The 25503-nt window shown below is 38.5% G+C and overlaps 1 protein-coding gene across 4 annotated transcripts in view; it reads right to left on the reverse strand.

The window, feature by feature from the left end:
- The window catches only part of large2 (LARGE xylosyl- and glucuronyltransferase 2), a 164090-nt gene that overhangs the window by 117991 nt on the left and 20596 nt on the right, over nt 1-25503 (reverse strand). For 3 of the 4 annotated variants that reach the window (XM_064336274.1, XM_064336270.1, XM_064336273.1), the window contains exon 2: nt 8646-8737. The gene's annotated coding sequence lies outside the window, so the exon portion shown is untranslated. Of the gene's footprint in view, nt 1-8645; nt 8741-25503 lie in introns of all 4 variants that reach the window. The other variant, XM_064336271.1, reaches the window with a different exon arrangement.

The raw sequence follows: 25503 nt of genomic DNA on the forward strand, positions 1-25503 counted from the left end.
GGGTTAGGAAAACGGTAAGTCTGAGGGTTGAGGCAAGTTTACGGTTGTGTTCAGCAGCTTGAAGAAAGATTGGGACATGAGTTTTATTGATTTTGAATGAAGCAAAAAAAATGTCTATTAGCATGTGTACCCATGACCATACAAAATGTCTAATACATGCATGTTTTTCTTAGGGAGAACATTTTTGTTTTTTAAATGACCTCATACATATGATTTTACATTTAAATGATAGTATTCATGATATTTACCTTGTTTTCCATCCATTTTAAATGGGTTTTCAGGTGTTTTCAATGGTACCAATGGCTTCAAATTAGAGTTAAGGGCTCAAATTAGGGTTCAGCTAGGGTTAGGGTTAGGAAAACGGTAAGTCTGAGGGTTGAGGCAAGTTTACGGTTGTGTTCAGCAGCTTGAAGAAAGGTTGGGACATGAGTTTTATTGATTTTGAATGAAGCAAAAAAAATGTCTAGTAGCATGTGTACCCATGACCATACAAAATGTCTAATACATGAATTTCTTTCTTAGGGAGAACATTTTTCTTTTTTAAATGACCTCATACATATGATTTTGCATTTAAATTATAGTATCCATGATATTTACCTTGTTTTCCATCCATTTTAAATGGGTTTTCAGGTGTTTTCAATGGTACCAATGGCTTCAAATTAGAGTTAAGGGCTCAAATTAGGGTTCAGCTAGGGTTAGGGTTAGGAAAACGGTAAGTCTGAGGGTTGAGGCAAGTTTACGGTTGTGTTCAGCAGCTTGAAGAAAGATTGGGACATGAGTTTTATTGATTTTGAATGAAGCAAAAAAAATGTCTATTAGCATGTGTACCCATGACCATACAAAATGTCTAATACATGAATTTCTTTCTTAGGGAGAACATTTTTCTTTTTTAATGTTCAGTATATTTTAACCTGTTCCACATAAAGAAAGCGTGGACCGAATGCTCTCACATATATTAAGGTACTTTGCTCCATCACAATTTTATCCTGTTTTTTCACCCCTCCCAGAAGGTACATCAAAACTAATAAATAAGTGCTCACTGCCTTATCTCAAAGCAATAGCACAGCAAAGGACCATCCAATGATTTATTACACTCCACCAAAGAACCGTCTTAGTGCTTATACATGTTTATGAGGTAAACATAAGGCTATTTCAAAATGGTCTTCCTGACCTTCATGCCATAGCTAGGAAAACCCAAGAAGCCTTAAGGGTGTGGATATATTACCCATCATCATCCTCAAGGAAATACCACCTGCGACCGCTAAGCAATTTGACCTTTGATCCAAGTAACAGTTTCAATTAAGTTGCCACAAGCGTGAGGGGATATGGAAATTTGAAAGTTTCCCATCTTCGTGGATGACCTCTAACTGTGTCCCTCTCCTGTTTATTGAAACACCTCCTCGATTACACCGCTTTGAACAGTTTAAAGATCCCAAACCTAATACCTGGATTAAGGTTTTGATGTTACGATGTGTGCCTCCAGGCCATCAAAAATGAATATCTTGTACAGCTGCTGTAAAGACGAGTTTCAGGGTATAGGGTTCTGTCAGGGTCCCAGATATAATTTGCATAACATTGCAAGTAGATGTGGATATCTGTATCAAAAGGGAAACAATGTTTCCCTGTCTGTATCGGATTATGAATATTGATGTCCTTTCCTGGAAAACTAGATGATTTCCCAGCGCAAAATCCTTTTGCAATAAAAAGAAATGGAGTCATGGATAATATACAAAATAATGCCCCTCCCTGTCAAATGGCTGGTGCAAAAATGGTTTAGCAGATTATGGAACAATTGTAAATCAATCCCCCATAACCACTCCACCACTGTTCCCTTGGAGGCTAAATTATATTTCTGTAAGAATGCACAAATTAAAATGTTATGCCATGTCAGCTAAAACAAGGATGGAGGCAGAAAACAGGGTTTCATAACCTCAGGTGCAATTAAATGCATGAGCTGCGGTCTTTGCAGAAATTATGATGGAGAGGCAGTTTAGCCGCAATCATGAATGTAATTGCTCCGACATTGTATGTTACTAAATGCATTGCATCCTGTCAAAAATGGAATTCCTCACAACACCTTACTTTGAAGAGCTGATGCACAGCACCACAGTACAATGCTTTGTTGCATATCTGAAATTCTTCTCCATTTTTACGGTTCAGTCTTCAAAGATTTATTTTTCATTTATTTAACCTTTGTTTACCCAGGGTAGGTTCGCTGAGCACGGATGCAATGCTCTGCTTAACACTCATACACATTCACACCTGGGAGCTGCCCAGTACAACCACAATCCTCTATTGTTGGCCACTGAGCAGCTCCACTTTTTTTAGCCAATTAAATCAGGGGATGATTAGGTGGCAAGTTTTTGCGAGAGCCAGATCTGGGATTTTAGCCAGGACACCGGGGAACCCCCTACTCTTTGGGATAAGTGTCATGGGATCTCAGGACCTCAGTTTAATGTCTCATCCGAAAGACAGCATCTCCTACAGCACAGGGTCCCCGTCACTGCACTGAGGCATTGGGGTTTATTTGACCAGAGGGAACACTTCCCCCTACTGGCCCACCAACACCACTTCCAGCAGCAACTCAGTATTCCCTGGTGGTCTCCCATTCAAGTACTAACCAAGCCCACACTTGCTTAGCTTCAGCCAGTCGGCAAGAGCAGAGTGCATGGTGGTATGGCTGTTGGCTAAAGACAGAATCCTATGGACAAATCTGGGAGCTCATTTACAGTAGGCATGTCATTTCAAGCATGTTACCCTTTGTTTTTAGAGATTAAAGCTAATGATACTAGCCATGGTCATGAAGAGAACAAATATGAAATAAATTATTCTTTGGATATGTAGTAGACATGTCACATTGAATGGCAAAAAATAATATCAGCACACATTTTTGGGACATTATCACTTTAAATCACTCATGAATCTGTCGATCTTCTACTGTGCCGTTTATTGAGGATGTGACAGAAAATTTTGGTGCCACTGACTATAATCAAATGTTTTTCACATTTACCGTTCGATTGAGCAAGTGCCATTCAAAGTACATTTTTATGGGTTAGTGCTGTCTGATTGTGCTAGCTAGCCTACTTCACATTAACCTTGTACGGCGATCAATAAACACTTCTATCACCACTGTAATGAACTAAAAAAAGGCGACAAACAACCTTTTCTGTGAGAAATGCATTGTCGAGCTCACGCGCATACACTGCTGGCGACATTCTAAAGCTCCATTTTACCCTCCCTAGTATCATGGCAAAAAAAAACACATTTCTGGATGGACCCTAACTTCATGCTATCGCAACTAAAGGAGTTAAATATCCTAAAATACATGGATGGAAGAAAAACGCGGAATGGCGAACTATTCAAAAAAGTTGCGACAAAATTGGAGGAAGCAGGATTTATAAGAAGCCTTTGCCAGACACACCTCGGTCAATAATTCGATTCTTTCAGAGTCACGTATATTGGGACAACGACAATAATCCAATTAAATCTCATCTTTGGCCAAATCGAGCTAATAATATAGATCGATTTCAACTGTGCATGTAAACGCACTGACTGGCATTGAATTATCAAAGCAAAGCAATGCACTCCACAAATAAAATACAGTCCCCCTCATACTAAGTCTCTATCAATACCAAGTATATGTAAACAAATTTGAGACAAGAGTCCACAGCAGGCTATTTGATTATCTGTCAATCAATACATAGGTGCTGATAGAGACAGCTCTCCAGGAATCAGCTGACAGGCCAGTGAGTGAGTGCAAAATGAAGGAAATAAATCTACTCCAGCCTAGAGCAGGTGTATTGTTCTCTTGAAATAAACTCCACGTGGGCGTATTCATGCATGTGTACAGGTGGGAGTTTTTTGTTCCTATAAGCTGGTGTGATGAACCTTTTCCTTTTGGCCTTGCACCATGGGAGCTGAAATGTAGATATGTCCCTCACTCACTCTCACCTCCTGATAATTCCGCAAGTGCTAATGGATTTTATTTCATTGGTTTGTAAAAAAAAAAAAAAAAAATATATATATATATATATATATATATATATATAACAGACAAATTATAGCTGTCAGCACTATAGCCTATATATAAACACCAATTAACATGAAATGGGTTTAGTTTCATTTAGCACATGAGAACTGTGAACCTGCCTGATAGAACTAACACATTACTTACAGAATATGACAATCGATATTTTATATGTGGATCAACATGAGTTGACATGTGGATCAACAATTCATAACCCTGTCACTGTAAGTATTTTCCCCACTGTTCATTGTATTATGCCATTGCTAATCAGTAGGACCCAGGGAAATAATAGGTTTCAGTCCTCCAACACCAAACAGTTGAGAGAGTCTCTATTTCAACCTGGGGTCAAACAATCATTTAATTACTTGTGGCAACTGCCTCAGTTGATCATTACTTTGCCGCTTAATCAGGCAATAAGAAGAATGACGGCGTGTGTATGCTTGTTGACATAAATCATTCGATTTAAAGGAAATCCTTTTTACAAGATATTGCCAGATCATATGTCCAGCTCTGTCAATGAACCTAAAATTACACTGTCGTGTATTAATCAATGTAATCAATGTAATGTGTTTGAAATATCAATAACTGAACATTCTAAATGTAGTGACAAGTGATACTCATGTTAAATGGCTTGTAACTATAAAGCTAGTCAACAAACACTGTATGTCTGTTGTATGTCTACACATACATTTGGAACAACAGTGAACATTATTCAACTGTGTGGTATCATAAAAGCACTGCTAACAATTTCTGTATTGCTTTCATTGTGCTGTTTTAAGAGACTGCCAAATAAACAGATATTCCAAGTGAATATTACACTAACCGAGGAGCTGCTCAAATAAAATCTTTAGATAAAATTTTATACTCTATATTCACAATCTTAATTTCACCAGAAAATCACTCTGGCAGAGGGAATTGAAATAAAATATGAGCCAGCATTTTCATTTAGCCTCAGTGATTTGTCCAGTTTAAATCAGTAATATGTCACACAGTTGTGCAGATCAATGCAAAGACACAATCATACACATGGTCCATACTCATTCATTAAAATTAATCTCTTGAGGATTACTGCTGAAATTCAGGTTCACAGCCCAGATGGTCACACGCTTAACTATTTTTCCAGGCCCTATTTATCAGTCATATGTAGATTCTGCGGTAATGTTGATAGCACCTTGAACTACTATCAGAAGACACAGGGCAAGCCAACTTGTAAGAGAAGCATTTTACAAGTGTATGAAGACAAAGTATATGTGATTTGTAGTTTCTTTACATTGACAATTAGACAAGTCTGTATGTATTTAATAATGTGAGTTCTCCTTTTCACCAATAAAAGTGTGAATAAAAATAAATATGGTATGAAAATACTGATACTAACACAAATAAGGCACCCGAAATTACTTTTTTTTTTTCTTTGCCTGGTTTTGCACACTTCTAAATCTATGTATAAATGCCAGTAGGTTCCATTAGCCTCTAGTGATGCACAAGCTTGAGCTCAAGGCTTAGTAAGTCACAAAAAATGTAAATTCTGTGCTGAATACTTAGAGAAAAAAAATACAGTACAGGTGGCGTATATTTCGCTGTAAGCTCTGGGCTTAATGTGTTTACAGTATGCCAGGTTCCTGGATAACCTTATTCATTTTCCATGCGCTGTTTTTCTCAGTTGCAGCACAGCTCCTCATAATGGCCAGAGAGAATTGGCTATAACTATGTCTGCATTTCTCTTGTTAACATTTCCCCATGAGGAAGGCTACATTCCATATCCCATTGCTCTAAATGCCTTTGTGCATTGCTTAATGGCTTGCTTCAAACATATTAGACAAATGGGATAAAGACCTCAACCAAAAAATGGCCCCCAGTAAACTAAGCAATTGGCTAATTAAAAATAATAATTTTCATTTCACCCAGAAGACCAGTTATAGCCCAGTATGAAACAAATTTATAGAAGTTTATTTATTCAACCTTTATTTAACTAGACCGCCCATTGAGCTAAATAATCTCTTATGCCAGACTTGACCAGAAGGGCAGATCAATATACAAAGAACATACATTAAAAAACAGTGAATATATATATATATATATATTTTTTTTTTTTTTTTTTTAATGAATACCCATTAAAAACAACTGCAAATGGAAGCTTGAAGTAAAAAAGGCAATTAGAGCACACTCCAAGACCACACCAATGCCGGTGTGGCACTTAAGCAAGGAGTTTAGTACATAGCACGTAGTACTTCGTACAGAGCTAAAGAGAAAATGAAGGTGGACTCCACACTGGCAATGTTTCTACACACCAGGCAAATAACAATATATTCTACTGATTCTGTAGCTAATACGGTAGAGAACATTTTTAGCCTGTTTTCTAGTAAAAGTAACCATTCTATGTATTTTATGCCATTGTTAATAGGTAAGCTAGATATCCTGCACGCTAGGTAGCTATTAAGTTTATTTCACTACTATCCATTTTGCTACCCAGCTATCTAACACATCCTGGTTAACTACCTACCTAATTTTCCTTCTTTTAGTTGTCAGCCCATCTCAAAAAGTTAACAATACAGTGTCATAAACCATTTTACATATATTTCTGTTTCAAATCTTTAGGCATATTACAGTAGATTGGTGACATCTGTTTAGGGAATGCTTAAAATTATGAACAGCAACTACTTGTTTGTGCCATTTACTGAGATCTGGATTTCAGAAAAACACCTTGTTCTTCATACTGAATTGACCTGGCAGCATAGTTAATGGAATGTTTTTGGGGTGGAGGGTAAATATGTTTTTGGCTTGCTTATTAAATTGATGTATTTCAAGGAGACTTCTCTACTCTACCATGTGGTGCTAATAAATGTTAGTGCAGTAAAACTGGATACTTCTTTTTTGCTGAGTTTGAAATGCTAAATCTGAGGAGAATTTTGATTTATTTTACTGGATTTATATTTATAGGTATGCCATTCTGTATAACAAGTTTTTAATTGTAACACTATTTTTAGAACTGTACTCAGCTTATTTTTGCAAAATTATATTTTTACCATGAGACAAAAGGACCACACAGCTGATCATGATAATACAATACATTTCTGATAAGTATGTGGACACCCCGTCTAATTAGTGGTTTCAGCTATTGCAGCCACACCCATTGCTAACAGGTGCATAAACTCAAGCATACAGCCACACAGTCTTCATTGACAGACAGAATGGGTCGTATTCAAGAGGTCAGTGACTTTCAACATGGCACTGCCATAGGATGCCACCTTTCCAACAAGTTAGTTGGTCAAATTTATGCCATGCTAGAGCTGCTACAGTTAACTAAGTGCTGTTATTGTGAAATGGGAATGTATAGGAGTGACAACAGCTGAGCTCACACAAGCTCACAGACCGCCAAGTGCAGAAGCGTGTAGTGAGTAAAAATGATCTGTCCTCACTCAGTTGCAACACTCACTACAGAGTTCCAAACTACCTCTGGAAAAAATGTCACCACAAGAACTATTTGTCAAGAGCTTTATGAAATGGGTTTCCATGACCAAGCAGCCATACACAACCCTAAGATCACCATGCACAATGCCAAGCATTGGCTGGAGTGGTGTAAAGCACACCACCATTAGACTCTGGAGCAGTGTAAATGCTTTCTCTGGAGTGATGAATCCCACTTCACTGTCTGGCAGTCTGACGGACGAATCTGGGTTAGGCGGAATGCATAGTGCCAACTCTACTGGCTCAAATAGTGGCAAGTGTAAGGTTTGGTGGAGGAATAATTGTCTGGGGCTGTTTTACATGGTTTGGGCTAGGCCCCTTAGTTCCAGTGAAGGGAAAATCTTAATGCTACAGCATACAATGACATTCTAGAGAATTGTGCACTTTCAACTTTGCGGCAACAGTTTGGGGAAGGTCCTTTCTTGTTTCAGCATGAAAATGCCCCCTTACACAAAGCAGAGTCCATAAAGAAATGATTTTCTGAGTTTGGCAGGGAAGAGCTTTACTGGCATGCACAGAGCCCGACCTCTACCCCAACAAACACCTTTGGGATGAATTGGAATGCCGACTGAAAGCCAGGCCCTACACCCAACATCAGTGCCCAACCTCATTAATGCTCTTGTGGCTGAATGGAAACGAAGCCCCGCAGCCATGTTCCAAAATCCACTGGAAAGCCTTCCCAGAAGAGTGCAGGCTGTTATAGCAGCAAAGAGGGGTCCACCACCATATTAATGCCCATGGTTTTGGAATGAGATGTTCGACAAGCTCATATGGGCGTGATGTTCAGGTGTCCACATACTTTCGGGAGTGTAGTGTATGAGCAATGCAGAAAACATTCATAGCATTAACTTTTTCTTTGATACTTACTATGGCAGGAACCATTTTATCAAGCAAGCAAGTAGATAAATAGGATTAACCATTAAGTGCCACTCTACAACAAAAATGGGTAAAGGCGGATTTTTTTTCTATGAATCCTCCTGGCTAGAGACTGTACTTGCCAATAAGTTCAATGCATTACATTACTATCACTTAGCATACATTCATATCTTTAGCGACCTACAAAAGTACAGAATTTTTCAATAAATGAATAATAATAAATTAATAATTTACCACTACATTATACAGCATTGTCTGTAGGAAACTGCAGACTTACCTAATAGATCAGAGTAGCGTCTTCATCACCAGGGCGCATTCGATCCGACTTCACTTAGGCCTCTATTCTTCTATTTTAAAAGGCTTTCTTGGCTGCTGGCAGAGAAAGTCACATTCAGGTTAAAGGGAAAGCATTAATGGATTAGTTTTGTTCTCTAGAAATTGAGGCGGATGAGTAAATTACAGAGGGCAACTCATTGTCTCTGGGAATTCTTCAGCTGCCATTATAATGTCACATTTATTTAATTCTGACCTGGTGTACCTCTTCCATAAGTTCCTGTGCAATCCTGATCAAAGTCTAAATGTTTGGCCCAATTGTTCATTTCAATTTTCAGTAAACAGACAGCATATATTACATTATGTTTCCGAAATATAATTCAGTGGATTATCAGGGTGCAATCAGTGCAATGAGAAATGCAATACAGAAGCTGACATATTCATCTGGACACATACTGTATAGTATTAGATAATTATATTTATATATTTCACCAGGAAAGTCCGACTGAGGTAAATAATCTTTTACATTGGAAACCCCCACACAATAAAAACATCTCTCAAAGATGAGCACACATTACAACTAATGTGTGTTAATACATTAGAACACATTGCCCTACATACAAGTGTCCAGCATTAAAGCTCTTGTAACCAGATTTAGGACAGTTCTCTTCAGAAACGAGTGCTGTTAACAGAAAAAAGGCACTATCATCTGTTTAAAATCTGGTAATTAGATGAAGGATTCAAGTTTGAGTTTAGGCTGACTATGGACCATAATACAACTCTTTTTTCATGCATGCTTTGCAAAGATAAAAAAAAACTTTGACCTAATACACATTAGTAGTTCCCTAAGATAGCATTGTAGATCAAAACAAGGTTGCATCCTCTGTGTAGCAAGGGATGTCCAGCTAACCTGACTACATAAGATAAAATGATGAGTCCTAATGAGAACTCAGTGATGTTAAAGATGGACTGGAATGGAGGAGGAGAATTTTAACCAGTACAAAAAAACCCAGAACTTCAATTATTGAACCAACCACTAGGTGAAGTATATTGTGGTCATGGATTATAAATCACAGATAAATATGAAACATCCTCTTACTGAAGCTGCATGTTGTTGTCGTTGTTGTTCTTTTTTTTTTACCCTCACCACCCAAATTCCTCTGATTGCTCAATGTGGGATGTCGCATACACGCATTTCTCATTCTGGATACTATAGGCTAACAATGCATGGAGGGATAAACAATTAATTACTAATATGTTTTGTATGTAGGCTACCATCTATTAGCGACTTGGGTGATAAGTCTTAATGATCACTCTTCTTTTGTTTAATTTTCAAATAGCAAAATAGTTTTAATCTACTTAAAAGATGGCTTAGGATCATTAATTACCTCCATTTCAATGCATATTGTAAATGAGACTATTAAGATCACCCTTTGGTGTCCTTGAAAATAAATGATACCATGACGTTTTCTTGAACAATGGCCATATTTCCACTTATGAGCACGGGCTCACAATATTTTTTGGATAAATCTTTTGAAAAGGACAGTAACCAACAATTTAATTAATTATCTCAGGGCACCGGACTCCAGATCCTAAGCATCAGATACAATGAAATTGGATCTGTTTGAACAAATCAATGGCTGCAAAACATATTGACAGCCTAGCTTTGTACCAGTGAAAAACATTTGCCCATGAACATATCCACTGTCGCAGGTCTGTTTCTCCTTCTTTGAGCACTCTCTCATCAGTCTGCTAGATGTCTTTCTCAACAGACATCTCCAAACCAAAGAATATCAATAGTTTTTTAAATCACCTCTTCTAACCATTCACATGTAAAGTCTCGTACCAACAAGTTACCTTTGGGCATCATCACATGCTTAGTGCTTCAGAGATACAAAATGATCCTGTTATACTATAAATGGTTTTCTCTCTGATGCTGCAAAGGCAGTGTCACTTACTGTAAAAATTAAGGGACACTTAGATTCAGCCCTAAGTGGTTTATTGTCGGAGGAAACTATATATTGATGAAATATCATATTTACACCACATCTGACAGTTTGATGGACATAAAAGCACTTACAAAATGCTTTAATGAGGACACTGAATGCTACATGCGATTGCATTTGCAAATTGTTTTCAAATAATAGGCCAGAGGAAGGCATTTTGAAAAGATAATGGTGCTTAATTGTGTTTGAATCCATTCAATGGGCTAGATGTAGCAGAAGACAAGCCAGGCTAAGTGCTTAAAACATATGACCAGCTACTACAAGAGGTTCATTTTATAGACATCAGACTGAATATTGCTTTTACGTCATGTATTCAAATAAAAAAGTCAGCATAAGGCAGAGAGATGGCTAACAGTGCAATATTCCTTAATTGAGTTATATTTAATTTAGGGAAAAGGGAAAACACAAACATCTTCTGCATGTGAGGAAAACTAAAAATATCTATGGACAATATGTTGTTTCACGTTCCCACAAAATAAACAAAAAAATAAGCCATATTTTGAGCACAAATGGACAGTGCAATGTGCAAATGAGGATGTTGTTTTCCTTCTGTCTGTGTCCATGTAATGGGGGCTGGGGCTTTCATTTGGGAGTGTGGGTTATGTAAACATACTGGTAATACCAGAACACTATCAATGACAAAATTGAATGAATATTGCATACCTCTAAAATAAAACACTTTCGCAAATCCATAACTTGATCCCTTTTGACCAGGAGAGTCCAATCTAATCAGAAAAGGGCTGATGAGTGTCTAGGTTTTTGTTTTAGCCCAGCAGTAGGACACCTGATTCAACTAATTAACTAATCATGGTCTTCAATCACAGAATCACAATCTTCAGAATCAGACCCCTTAGTGGTGGGCCACAACAGAAACCTGCACCCACACCGGCCCATTTTCTGACGAGATTGGACACCCCTGGCTCTTCAAAAAGCTATGATATCGTTGTGCCCAGTCAGCTAGCAAGATAGCTGACAAACTAGACAGCATGGTCAGCTCACTAGCCTGGTCCAGTCAGGGACACATTTTCAATAAATAAAAAAAACCTGAACATAAGCTTCGCCTTTAAACCTTGCAGACTGTGAGAAGATTTTGTTGTTGCGATGTACATTATCTCAACATGCATTTGCCTGAATTGGGCACATCCAATCAGATCATAAATGTATCAAGCCAAGAAAAGATATATCGGTACGTCCGATATTTGCATGCGAGTGGAAACCCTGGCCAGCATCACCACAAGGTGACGCCCACTTGGCTCTAGCAGTGGCCAGGGAATGTGAGGGCTTCAGTAATCGAGGATGACAGCACCTCTTTACCAACCACAGACCCCCAATAGTTGATTGAGTGTTCACAAGTTGCCTGTTACGTTACACATGCAGTGTCTTTCTCCGACAGTCTGTGCAAGCCCAGGTTGCACATCACATGCTTTTGAGAAGAACACAAAAAGCTTGGCTGAGCTTTCAAAAATTGATAGCAAAGATGGGCGCCAATAAATTGAGATTGCGCATTCCAAACTGGGGATAAAAAGAGGATAGAAATCATAAACAAATATTATAAAATAGTGTGCTTCAAAATCATTTATTTATTTTAAGAATAATTTATTTTGTCGACTGAAACTTTTTTAATAAATAAACCTTTAAAGGTCAATGAAACAGCTTATATCTGTGTGTCTATGAAGACACTACTATGCAGCACCTCTTAGCACATAAATAAAAGATAAATATGTTTGAACTGCAAAATAATGCCCTAAGCCTCAGAAAATGTACTTCATGCAACCTATGGAAAAGAAAAAGTAAAAAGAGTTCAAAGATTGGAGGTCAAGATGACATGAAAGAAGCACTTTCAAAAAATCAATTTTCATTATTTGACATCTACTTTATATAAAATGCTGAAAGGCCTATTTCCTTGTGCCTAATAATAGAGAATTAGTTTTGAATGGAGGCCATTTGAAGTGCACCATTAATCTCTTCTTTCTAGACCATTAGTATCAAAGTTTCATTAATATAAAAAGCCCAGAATTATATTCTTGTTTACTAGATCAACCAATGGACACACACTGGGTGATATGGTGTTCTGCTACATGAGAGAGAAATGGTTCTTTAAAGCTCAGTTAATTGGGTGCACCTCTGCTTCCAAAGTAGATGAGAGTCGGGGACAAAGGTCACACACTTCAAAAGCAAATAAACTAATAAATATATAAATAAATACAAAGCAGGGGAGGAGATGGAGAGAATTGTCTATGTGACTGTTCTAAGCCAATTACTGCAAACCACTGATATATAGGACAGATCCACCTTTATTAACATTGCCCTTTATTATCATCATTTCACACTGTATTCATTTAGTAGACATGTTTCTTATGTGAAAGAAGTTGTTGACACAACAGTCAAGTTTTGGTGTCAGTGAGTCATATTTTGCAATCTTTTCTCTGAGAGTTGAAAGGTTTCTGGTATTCACTCATAAGGAGCCCCCAAAATGAATTAATCATTTGCTCAATTGCTGGGACAGGCCTCTCCAATGTTGAAAGCTTCGAGATATGAATAAATCATCCAGTAAAACTGGCTGGATTGAAATTATTTGCAATTATTAGTATTTTGGATAAAGCTCTATTATATGTAATTATAGATTTGTGCCCCACCTCTCTGGCTTAACTGAAGTTGTTAACTGCTCTATGCTGCCTCGGATAAATCAGACATTTAATTTTTACTTACAATTTGAGATGGATACACAAGTGAAAGATTTCAACAAAGTGATAGCTCTTGGCATAATACTCAAAATATTATGATACATTAAGGGTACCACTGCATCTGACGTATACAGTATACTTACATCATTGATCATGACGAGAAGTAAGTGGATGGTGTCGTGCAGAGGGAAAATGAGTCTAGCAAAAGCCAAATAACTCCATCAAATGATCAATGTCACAGCCAATTGGTAGGAAATGGGTGTCCAGGCAGAAACACAAAAAGGTTGGCATATTTTCATTTGTAATATTTTCATATTTTATTTTCTTTAGTCTGTTGTACAAGTTTTAAAAATGTAAAAGGATGTAATAAACCATTTCAGGGGAGGAGGTGTGGTGTTTTAGGGTTCAAGTGAAGCATGTGGACATAAGGGAGAGAGAAAGAGTAAGTAATGTGTCTATTTTGATTTTGCCTACCGAGGCAGCATACGTTTTGAGGAATAAACCTGAATGCCCAGTTTATGCCCAGTATTTGTGTTGTACTGTTATAAAATAAAATAAAAACCTAATTTATGATGTTGGGACACAGCAGCATTCATGACTGACTCAGCCATTTCCAGAGTCAAACCCAAGTTAGACCTCTGGGGCCCCATATTTCATGCACAGCACAGGCAATGGATGTGCACCTGCTTCTTTCTTTAAAGACCAGTGACCGAGAGAAGACCTGAGCTGGCTATTTAGCAAGGGGAACGTGTCCTCTCACACAAAGACTCACCTTCTCCTGACTCTGACAATCAAGGCCCTACACCCCCAGTCAGGGACACACAGTAAGGGCAGGTGCTGTCTTAACTTGTGAATATCCAGCAAAAATACAATTAGGAAATTGTGTATATCGAGTGTTCATTATCCATTGTTGTCACAACAGATTTTCTGCATGGACACGTTAACACTTTTGGCAAGATAAATACCAAACTTGCAGTCAATCAGTCCTGAGTGGAATGTGTGTGTTCCAATTTCGACACCCTTAGTAAAGGAAGAGGAAAAAACACAGGGTGTTACCCCCTTCAGCATGTCACCTGATATCACTCATTCATTATAGATTATATTTACACTTACACCAGCAGAAGGAAATAGCACTGATGGAAAGTTTATGGAAAGTCACTGACCTCTTCTGCCTTAAGAGAGCATGTTCTACATAGTGCCTACCTAACCACATACTTTACTGCATATAATTGTCCCCATTAGTTGAGTTCAGAAGCGAGCATGTGAACATCCACTAGTGTCATAACACCATGATTGTATCCTTATTTCGATACCTAGTTCTGAACTTCAGTCGACTAATTGGTTCCATTGTATTGCCACAAATGTAACAAGGGCTGCAGATAAGAACAGATATTCAACCATGCAGAATATCTACCCCTTTTATCCTTTTTGTTCTCCCAGAATGACAAAGGTCATAAGGCCTTTGTGGTCTGCTCTAGGGAGTCTGGTGTTTTTTTTTATTGTTTTTTTTTTAGATATTGAGTGGGCCTATCTGGAGTTATAAGGAAATAGTGCACCTCTATCATATTCCCTGATGTCAACGGGCACAAATCAGTATCAAGGATCACCAAAAGTGGATTGAATGACCCCTTGCAATTAAATACCTGTGATGGAGAGTCGGTAGCTCCATGGATCGCCACGTATCTCCCATCGATTGCCACAATTCAATCCATACTGTTCTCCAATGGCTTCTGAAATTGACTTACAGTCCTCTCTCTGAGGTAGTGGTACGTTCTTGGACAAGGCATTGACAAATTGCCCTTGTCATGTCCCACACTATGCAGCTGAGGTTCTTTCATTGCTCCTCTGTCAGCACTGTTCCCAGAAGTACACCTGTAAATATATTTCCTATAGCACTTAAAATAATGGCTGACTGTTAAAAAACTGACAAGACTGAGGTTTTCTATTCAGAATGTTCCAGAATAGCTACAATTTATTCTAAATGTCAGTCAGATTTAATGAAAATCCCAATCCTTATCTCATTCAGATTGGATAATTTATGTTCACATACATTTCGTGAAAAAAAGAAATACGTTGCATACGAAACTATGAAATATTTTTTCAAGTAACTGCTAGCAAATGTGACAGGTTAAAATGAATAAAATGAATCTTCAAGGGCGGATTATCTTCTATACACAATTCTATACACAATCTCAGGTATGACTGTACGGGAGAGAAACAAGGCTCAGAATTCACATTCAGATCTTAGCAAATGTCTGATTGTTAAATAAACAATTGATACACTAAACTACCGTCACTCTCTCTGTTCATACTGTTTTCTCTCCAGCGCAGTTGGACTGCACATGTTTACTGTACATAATGCGTTTGTCTAAAAATCAATCTGTTGATGAATTATTTATGGTTGTTTTTTTAAGGGTAAATATGAAAACTGTATGTGTTCTTATTTTGAATTTCAGTCCTGAGAACACTCAGTGATAATGTGAACTGTAAGGCAGTCATTCCATTTCTTGGAGTGAAAGCAGTTTGTCTTAAAATGTGTTAGTCACCAAGTGAGCTAGCCATAGTTCACTAACATCAACTGTTAGCTACTTAGCTACATGGGTTTGGTTAAGCTGAGACTGAAGGGAGGCTTTTGCATGAAACTAAGCACTTATTTGTTCTTAATTTACAGTATATGCCCTTAAACAACAATGCAGATAAATTAGGAACAAATAAGCACTTAGTTTCGTGCTGAAGCCCCCTTTCAGTCTCTACAGGACTAAAAGACTTTTACATAGCAACATTATCTTCAATAGAGTGGGGGATGGTTGAATTGGCTTTTTAGGATCATTTAACTATATACTTCATATTGAAATTAAGCTATTTGCTGTGACATGCATTGTGTGCATGACTGATTTTGTATGGACTGCGAACTTGTGTCATTCATACCATTCACAAGGTATGAAAAATTATGTTTATTAATTAAATAATAAGAGAGTTTATTAATAAAATGTGTGCATGTGTACTGATGCACATTTGTATAACTGGGTCTACATACATATTCTAAAATAATGTTGAACCGTGAACAGGACTGTTGTCAGAACTACCACAATGCTGTTCACCTTTCTGATTCAACTAAGACTTTGAGAAAAGTCACACTGCACTTGAAAACTAAAAACTGAGCATAATTCATTAACCTTATATTATTAAGTTCATCAGATTTTCTTGAGAAGACAGACCCAGATATAACTTTGAACAAGGAAGGGAAAAAATAAAAAAATCCAGTAACCTTGACATTGCATTGAGACTGTACAGCAAGGGTACTTTTACATACAGACCATTCAATGACTTGAGGTCTCCACATCCCACAACCACTAAAACCGCACTCTTGAGTGGATGTTGCAACAGGGACGCACATTATTATAGAAACTACTGGTGTCAACCTTGCAGTTCTCCAGTGGTAAATCATTCCGACAACTGGTTACAATCTGAGCATATGGGAGTTCTGCTGTAATGGTTTTCATCAAATATCCAATATCAGCTAATGCATAACGATCATTTCCTCCACTTCATTACACATGCCATTTCCCCATCGCTGCAGCTCTCTTTCCAAAGCCATAAATATATACATAGGAAAATTTTGGAGTCATTATTACTACACTCTGAAAGTATAGAAGGCTAACAGGGGTACCAGGCTCATTTTGGAATTTATAGTTGGACTGTTAGCGACCTCAATCTCAAGGGGTTACAGCTCTGACCAATCGGATATTAGTTATTATTCCAGATGCGTTTCGAGGAAGAAAATTCCTACATTAAGCCATAATCGCGAGATGTTTTTTCGGATAGCATGCAAATGACAGAGTACAGAGAGCAGAGTCCAGAGTCAGCAATCTGGTGTCAGTTTGTCAGGCTGGGAAATGAGCTCCAAGGGAAGACAGTGTGGGCTCGTCAGTTTGGCTTTCCAGGTAGGTAAGCAGTTCCTTGCCCCCTGGGTCACACCTAATTGCCCACATTAGTCCAGGCACTGAGTGCTGAGCTGGGCTTGGGTGTGTAAATCCTGCTACGTGCAATAAAGCAGAGTTTATGTAAACTCACGTGGGGAATGCAGGCCAGGAAACGGTGTGGCAGAGTAGATAAATGACACGGTCAGAGCCGTGTCATGGGAAATCGAATGTGGATTATGATGCCAATACTAAAGGTCTCTCTATCTCAGAACAAGCAGAATATCCTTTTGGGCGACCCGAGATCAGTCGCAATAAAAGGCTAAATCCTACCATTACCACCCCTTTCTTTCACACAGACAGTGGGCCATGAGATTTTCCTGCAGATCCGGAGTGCAGATCAGGAGGGTCACTGATTACTGACAGGCAACAGTAACATGAGATTCCATTAAAACAAGAGCGTGGAACGCAGAATTAATCTATGCACAAGGCATTCAGTGTGAATTAACAGTGTGTGTGTGCGCGTGTGTGTATATACCGCTCTGAGAATATTAATGAACTGTAATATAGCATCAGACGGTGTTACTTATGGCAACCTCTCTGTAAGGCCTATCCTGATGGGATTAGTTTTATCCAAGGATGTCCTGTAGTTGGAATTATTACCCATTACTCCTGTGCTTTTATTCCCGTTAGAATCTGCTGGGATTAAAATGTCAATAATTTTTACATGGCTGCAAATAAATTTCCCAAACTGAATTACAGTACGTACTGTTTTTTTCTTTTTTTTTGAGGGGGTAAATTAGGAAACAGATCCTTTTTAGCTAACGGAAATTTCGATATTTAACACGGTCAGTAATTGGGGTGGGGTTATTTTGGATAATTATTATCCTGTGAGAATGCCCCAAATAGGGGTCCATCAGAATAGGGCTTTAGTTTCAAAATTGGGAAGAGATGCAGAAGCTGGCCCTCTGGTTGGTCTAAAGAATCTTTGGTTACATTCAGTAATAGCAGTGTCTCATTCATCTTGGTTGTTACAGACGCTTCACTACTTTCAATGACACACCAAAGAAATCGCAATTCTGATATGAATAATAAATCACACACACTCACACATATGCATAGGTTTTTCATGGAAATAATTAATTGTGGTAACACACAAACAGGCCAGTTGCACTGGCTGTCACGACAAAGGCACCATTTTATGCAGTGCCTACACCGCAACCATCAAGGAAGAAACATTGTTAGCATAAATCACTATGGAAAAGATGATGCATAGCATCTCTGATTCCTCCTGTCTGTGACTGTTATTTCAAACAGCTTTTGTGGGAAATCCCCAAAGCTGTAGCTCTTAAACCATAAGATGCACAAGACAACTTGACAGTTTATCATTGCTTCCTTGTGTAAATATACAAATGGCAAAGCACACTCAGTTAAAAAAAAACATTTCTGCTGCAAAATAATAAACAAACAATGCTGTAGAACTGAGAGAATGCAAATCAGGTTGATGAATCTTGAATCTTGAACATTTCTTTTTTTAATCCTTTGGACATGACTACAGGGGGGCAGGTTTGTAAAGAGCATGCTTGGCTTTACAAAGTGTTGTTGTTCTTGCTATTTTTCTTTTATTGTTCTTGTTGTTTTTTTTTTTCTTATACACTTCTACCCTACATCTCACAAGTTTTCAGAAACAAGCTTTATGCCTGGCAGGTAGATTTCGGGAGCGCATATTTTCCAGAGATTACACAGAAAGAAGAACAAAAGATCCCCCATGAATAAACTCCAAATAAACGTATTCACAAAACAATGTTTTCCTGAAGCGTCCAGTCTCCCATGCCCCTAAAAACCATGTACCCAAAGTGCTGAAGAGTCCCTTGCCAACTGCTTGTCTGCTAACAGTATGGGCTATATCTTCACCCTGGCTCCTCCGTGGCACTGGGGGGGACACTCAGTCCCTGAACAACTGCTACCATTTCAGTCCAAAAGTGCTCCCCTCTAGTTCATTCTGCCTTTTTCCATCCACAATTAGCGGGTGACCGCAGGGGCTTCGTCCAGTGATCCGCAGCTCCAGGAACGGTCAGCCTAGCGGCTGAATTGATCCCGCTCATCGGATCAGTTCTCCCTAGAAGGAGCCAGCAGCTTTCTGAGCTAAGACAGCAAATAGAAGTCTTTAGGAGACACCGATTAACATGACTCCGCCGCTAAATTAACGAGAGGTAGCCTGGGAAATACAAAAATGTAGTTCCAGGGCAGATTTCACAGCCACTGCGAGCTTGTTCTGTTCTGTGCAGGCACCACCGCAGTGTGACAGTGTCATCTTTTAATGTGCCATCATGGCGCAGTCACTGTTTGAATCTGTTTCTCCTCATTTTCTTCTGTGCCAGCTTATATGAGCTCACAGGGTGCTTTGATTTAAAATATTCATATTTTGCTTTAAAGTCTGTTTAAAAGACAGCAAAGTCAATTAAGTTACATGAAAACATCCACAATTAGGTTACAGGTAACATCACTTCACTCTTCAGTATTATTTGTAATTATGATGACAGCCATCAAAGCATACGTTGTTGATGCAAGATGAAGACCCAGATCAGTTTTCACTTTTCAGTTCAGTCTTGAAACATATTTTAATTTACGTATGATAATGTTTTTCAGTCACAAATCAGGCCAAGGGTAGAAAAGCAGCAGCAACAGAAGAATCATTTTCAGGGTCAGCATCACATGACTTCATCCCCCAAAGATATTTAGACCAATTCTTTTCATTCTAGAGGTTTTTCGTTAAATTAAGCTGAAATCGTTGTTAGTATTGCTTCAAATTTTACAAATTGATCACTGCTGATGGGAACGCTAGAAAATGACTTCTGTGATGTGTGATGCCACAGGTGGAACGCAAACAGTTCTGCTATTACTGTGTTCCTTTAGGTTGAAAAGATGACAGAAGTGCATTGAAATATCTGATTCTGAATCAAAGGAAATTATCAATTATTCAGATTGACTCTGACTCTGATGAGTCTGTAGAAAACATGATCATTGATTCTGCAGTATAGCTGTTCAGGTTTGAGTCAAAGGTGCTGAGATCAGAGCCATATGATTCTTCCCAAAGTCAACAATAAGAGTCTGATATAAAGGAATACACAGATTTTTTGTGAAATTTGCTTTGTAGCTATCTTACCCAGAATCATATGAGAAGATTGATACGAATTCCATCCCTGTGTGTCCAATATATATAAATACCCCCTGTCCCTTTAACAGGCCAATGAGTGGAGCTTTGTATAAGCTTTGTACTTACAACCATGTCATGTTCTATATTGAGTGTGGTGCATTGTTGGATACTGTTGTGCATTGGTGTGCACTGTATTATGTGCTATTCCTGTGTGATGAGGTAATGTTTTTATATTTTAATGGATTCTTTTTAGCCCGCCAGGGGAATGCAAATGTAAATGAGCTGAATAGCTAACTCAGAATTTGTACTCAGTCAATAAATAAATGCATTAAAATACTGGAAATATTTAGATACATAGGTACAAATCCTGTCATGGCAATTAACATACACAGATAGAAATCCAGAAATCCAGAAAAAAACCTTGCATTTAAATCAGAGGAGTTTATGTATTGTGATTGTAGTGGATAGATAAAAAAAATGTCATGAAGCTTCGTAGAAAGTTCCAAGGTCACTCAAAGTATTCTTACACCAATTAATATGTTGTTTGCCAACCACACATCTCACTCTTAGCCCACCATGTGAAGCAAAACATATGCCTGTTGTCTATAAGGATAAAAAAAAGCAGTTCATATTTGGCAGCGGAAATAACATTTGAATTAAACATGAATAAGCTGGATTAGACAGAGGTCACTGTGAAAATAATAAATGAAATCAGTAACAAGCTCCATGATCCACGCACAAAAGTAGGATGAATCCAGAATCACTCATCCAACAAAGCACTTAAAATAGAAAGCCTCGCAACCTGGCTAAACAGCTCAGAAGATCTGAGCCTTACATGCCACAGTTAATGGAGGCTGCTACAATAACTGTAAAGGGAGGGATGAGAACAGTCCACAATGTTTGTACAAGATATTCTTGTATTAAATGTTAAACGAAGAAAGCATACAATGCCAATGCCCAGCTAAGACACTAATTCAGACAATAAAAAGCGGTCCAATATCAAAGAGGCTGTTTAAGCTACGGATAAAAAGGCAGCACTATCAGCAGTATCAGGTGGTGCATCCACCTAAAACATCCCACAGCCTGGTATTAAATCACTACCATGTCAGTGCCGATTTCGGTTCACCGCCCCCTCAGGGAAGGACATCGCTTGGGTGGGAAAATTTCTGTCAGCAGGATACTCCCAGTCTCACCAAATAAGAGAAACTCATCTGCTCAATCTGGAAGGCGCTGTCTGACTGCCATAGCTGCATATGTAGTGCAATCCCACCCACAGCATACTGATGGCACAAGTCAGAATTACAGAGCAACAGCAAGAGATAGCATACGGCTGCTTGTGACAAGGCCTACAAAAGAAAGATTCAAAATTTTTGGATCAAATAAATAATATGACTGAACAGAAAACTTGCACTCCAGAACCTTTTCTAAGCAATATGATCTTGGATCAGCTAATTGCTTCTTCAGACTATACAGGCAGTGCCATTGTGCAGATGATATCAAATCCCAAGGCATCAAAATCAGGCTGCTGCAGAATTTTATCAGACTTTACACGTAGATTATTGTGACTGTTATAGCTACCTGCACTCACTAAGTAAAATAAAAATAATCAGGGACATAAAGTACTCTGAAAGCAGGAGCTTCCCCATAGGTTAGGTTTCTGAGATATTTCAGTAGATAACACCCATGCTCAGGCTCCGGTATGAAAATGATGTGCAGGTACAGATACCTAAAATTGTGGCTAAGAGAAGATGTGTCCTCCGTGATTTTGAAAGAGATTATTGTTTGGGCACATTTGGCAGGAACTTCAGTGATGAAGATGGCTCAACTTGTTGACGTTTCACAAAGAAAAGTGCCTCAGGTGATGTCAGCATGGAACTCTGAGAGAAAGAAATCATCTACAAGAGCAAGGCTAAACAGACAAAGAACTAAATAACTCTATATTCGCTGCAAATTTAAAACTTTGGCTTGAGAAGGCATTTTAGCGTGAACTATCCATTGGGAAGTTTACAGAGGAGGACACCATAGTCTGGTTACAATGCACAACCCACTCCTTGCATGTAGCAATGCGTGTTTGCGATTAAAATGGTACAAGGATCACAGGCTATCGACTAATGAGCTGTGGAGAAATATGATATGGTCAGATAAATTGACCTTCACCCTGTTCTCGGCAAACAGACAAGACATTTAGCATACACCTAAAGAAGCCTACAGGGCTGAGTGCTTGGTTGTAGCAGTGAGAGGATCTGTAGGCTCTGTAATGGTGAGGGGTTCATTTTCCTGGCATAGTCTAGGTGCACTCATCCCCTAAGAAGGCAAGGTCAATGTAAATCACTACTTAATGGTTCTGAGTAATCACCTCCATCCCATATTGCAGCATTTCTTTCCTGCTGGGAGGGGTGTCCTCCGGGATGACAATGCCCCTATCCACTGAGCACATACATTGACTCAAGGGTGAGCATGACAACAGTGTCACTATACATACATATATATATGCATTGCTCTTGTCAATCAACAGAATCTGAATCCAACTGACCATTTATGGGACTGTCTGGAATGATGTCTGGGACAGGATTTTCTACTTCTGTCAACAAGGCATGAGTTCAATGACGTGGAATTCCTGCACAATTCCATACAATAGAATTCTATGCCAGGGTGATTACAAGCTGCATGTGAGACTCAAGGCCTTATTACATAACTTTATATTGGTGTTTCCAAGTTTTATAGGGTTTGCTATTTCACAGATGTACATTATAAGGATCATTTCAAATAGAAGACAGAACTCAATTGAATGGCTATTCTGCAGGGTACGGCAGCTGTTGGTATACAGTTTGGCACGCCCTCCCACACACACACACACACATACACACACACACACAATATCCACTGCAGCACATTATGCTGCTCCAAACTTACTTTCATTACCTTAATCCACCAGTTGCTTCTGCCACATTTGAATAGCCATTGTTGAAAAAGTCACAAGGGAGACTTCACAATGGCCATCCGACTGGCAGGCACTTTATGAAACCTCCCCCATTTTATTAGCGACTTAACCTTTACTTTCTCAAAAGCCTCAGCATAAACCATGGCAGGCTGCTTTTACAAGAAATATTACCCCCCCACCCCAGGTTCCAAATGTGCACATGCTCACAATGCAAATTAGAATTCTGCCAATATACAGGCATGTGCCAGAATGCAGAAAATGCTAAATATTAGTAATCATTCAGGGCCTAGTCCCCTTAACTCACCGAAGAAAGCAGTCTCCTGTCAGTTTTGTTTACCTGGCACAGTTAGATAGTGCTGCCATGCAGCCTGAATACTGTGGATGGACACCTATGTTACACAACAACTGTTAAATTTAAACTCACAGTTCAGCTCTCTGTCTCTCACTTCAACACTGAGAAAGAATAGGGGCCAATATTCCACAGCCAAAAGCTTGAGTAAAATGTGTTATGCTCCAAAAAAATGGTCTTTGAGCTCCATGACTAATTTTAAAGAAGTATAACCTCCTGAGACCTGGCAGAAAAAAAGGTAAACTATTTTAACATTTTTGACATAACACACGTGTCTTGGGTGGCATGTTCCAGTGAAACAACTTTTAAAAATGTTATTTATTTTATTTTTAATGCATATCTCTAATATAGTTTTCAGTATGGTAGACTATACGGTTTTTCAGATTAAGACCAGAGACTCATGTCCCTAGGTGGCATAGTAGCACAGTGAATAGCACAACAAGAAGGCACAGAGTTTGAATACAGACCAAGGGACTTTCTGTATGGAGTTAGCATGTTCTCTCCATGTCCGTGTGAGCTCCTAGTTTCCTTCCTCAGTCCAAAGACATGCAGTAGGCTAACTGGGAACTACATTTGCCATAGATATGAATGTGTGAGTGAATGCTGTGTCGGCCCCGTGATGGATTGGCAACCTGTCCAGGGCGTATTCCTGTCTCTTGCCCACAGCATGCGGTGATAAGTTTCCAAAAAATTACCTCCCACAACAATGACCAGTAATAAGTGGTTTAGAAAAATTGATAAATGGATGGATAGATTCATGTCCCCTACATGGCACAAAAAGAGGTGAATGAACTTGATGTCTAAACTTGTCAAGATTTTGATTCACAAGTCACGGTTATCCATTACACATTTTCAACTACTGTCACCCAGTGAATACTATAACTACAACTTAAATTTGCTGTTTGAAGATAAGTATAAACCGCATTGTGGCAGCAATGATATCTGATCCAATCTCAGAATAAACTGTGAAAATGACAACCTTCTGTGGAAAATGTGTCTAAGAAACCTATATTTTTTTAAATTTAACAGTATCTCTATCACTTTGGCATGACCACAAAACATAATCTTGGCTTTGTGTCATCTGATAGTCTCCTACAGGATTTTTCAAAGCTTTGTGAATCAACAAGAACAGGTCTCTTATCCAAGTCCTGAAAATATACCCCACAAACAACCATTCAAGGTACTTTTCCAGAAAATGGGTTGTTCCCATTCTTAGACAGACGGGCGAGGGTACTCTGACCACTGACATCTGGAAATTGGGTTCTGATTCTGCAAAGACTGGCTGACTAAGAGACACACAGACATACAGACACACAGAATAAAAAAAGACTTCTTATCTCCTTACAAAATCTCAAATCTCTAAGCCTGTGCATTTACAATTTGCTTGTGAAACAACATTTCTAGATTAATCAACCAAAAAGTAGTATTTAAAGCAACTTGCCTGTAAATATAAAGTGAAAACAAGTGAAATTAGACAGACCTGCCCAATGGGCATGGTGGAGATCAAACCTGATCAGAGCAGTCTGAGAAAATCAGTCACGTTTATGTGTGGAAACATTTGTTACTATAAATGGAAATTGATTGAATCAGCCAAGAAACAGATATACAGGATTGATTTAATGACCAACTTGTAAAGCACAAAATCTATTTGTGTAATAGCTCTGGCTGACTGTTTTGCTGTACATTAGATTTGAGGAGGTGACTGTTTGCTTAGTTTTCAGCAATACTGAATACTGTTGATACTGAATAACATTTGGCAGTGATGCATAAAATATCATTACGGCACTAGCCATACTTTGCCAGTA

The sequence above is a fragment of the Anguilla rostrata genome, chromosome 5 (genome assembly GCF_018555375.3).
Source record: "Anguilla rostrata isolate EN2019 chromosome 5, ASM1855537v3, whole genome shotgun sequence".
NCBI classification, from domain to species: Eukaryota; Metazoa; Chordata; class Actinopteri; order Anguilliformes; family Anguillidae; genus Anguilla; species Anguilla rostrata.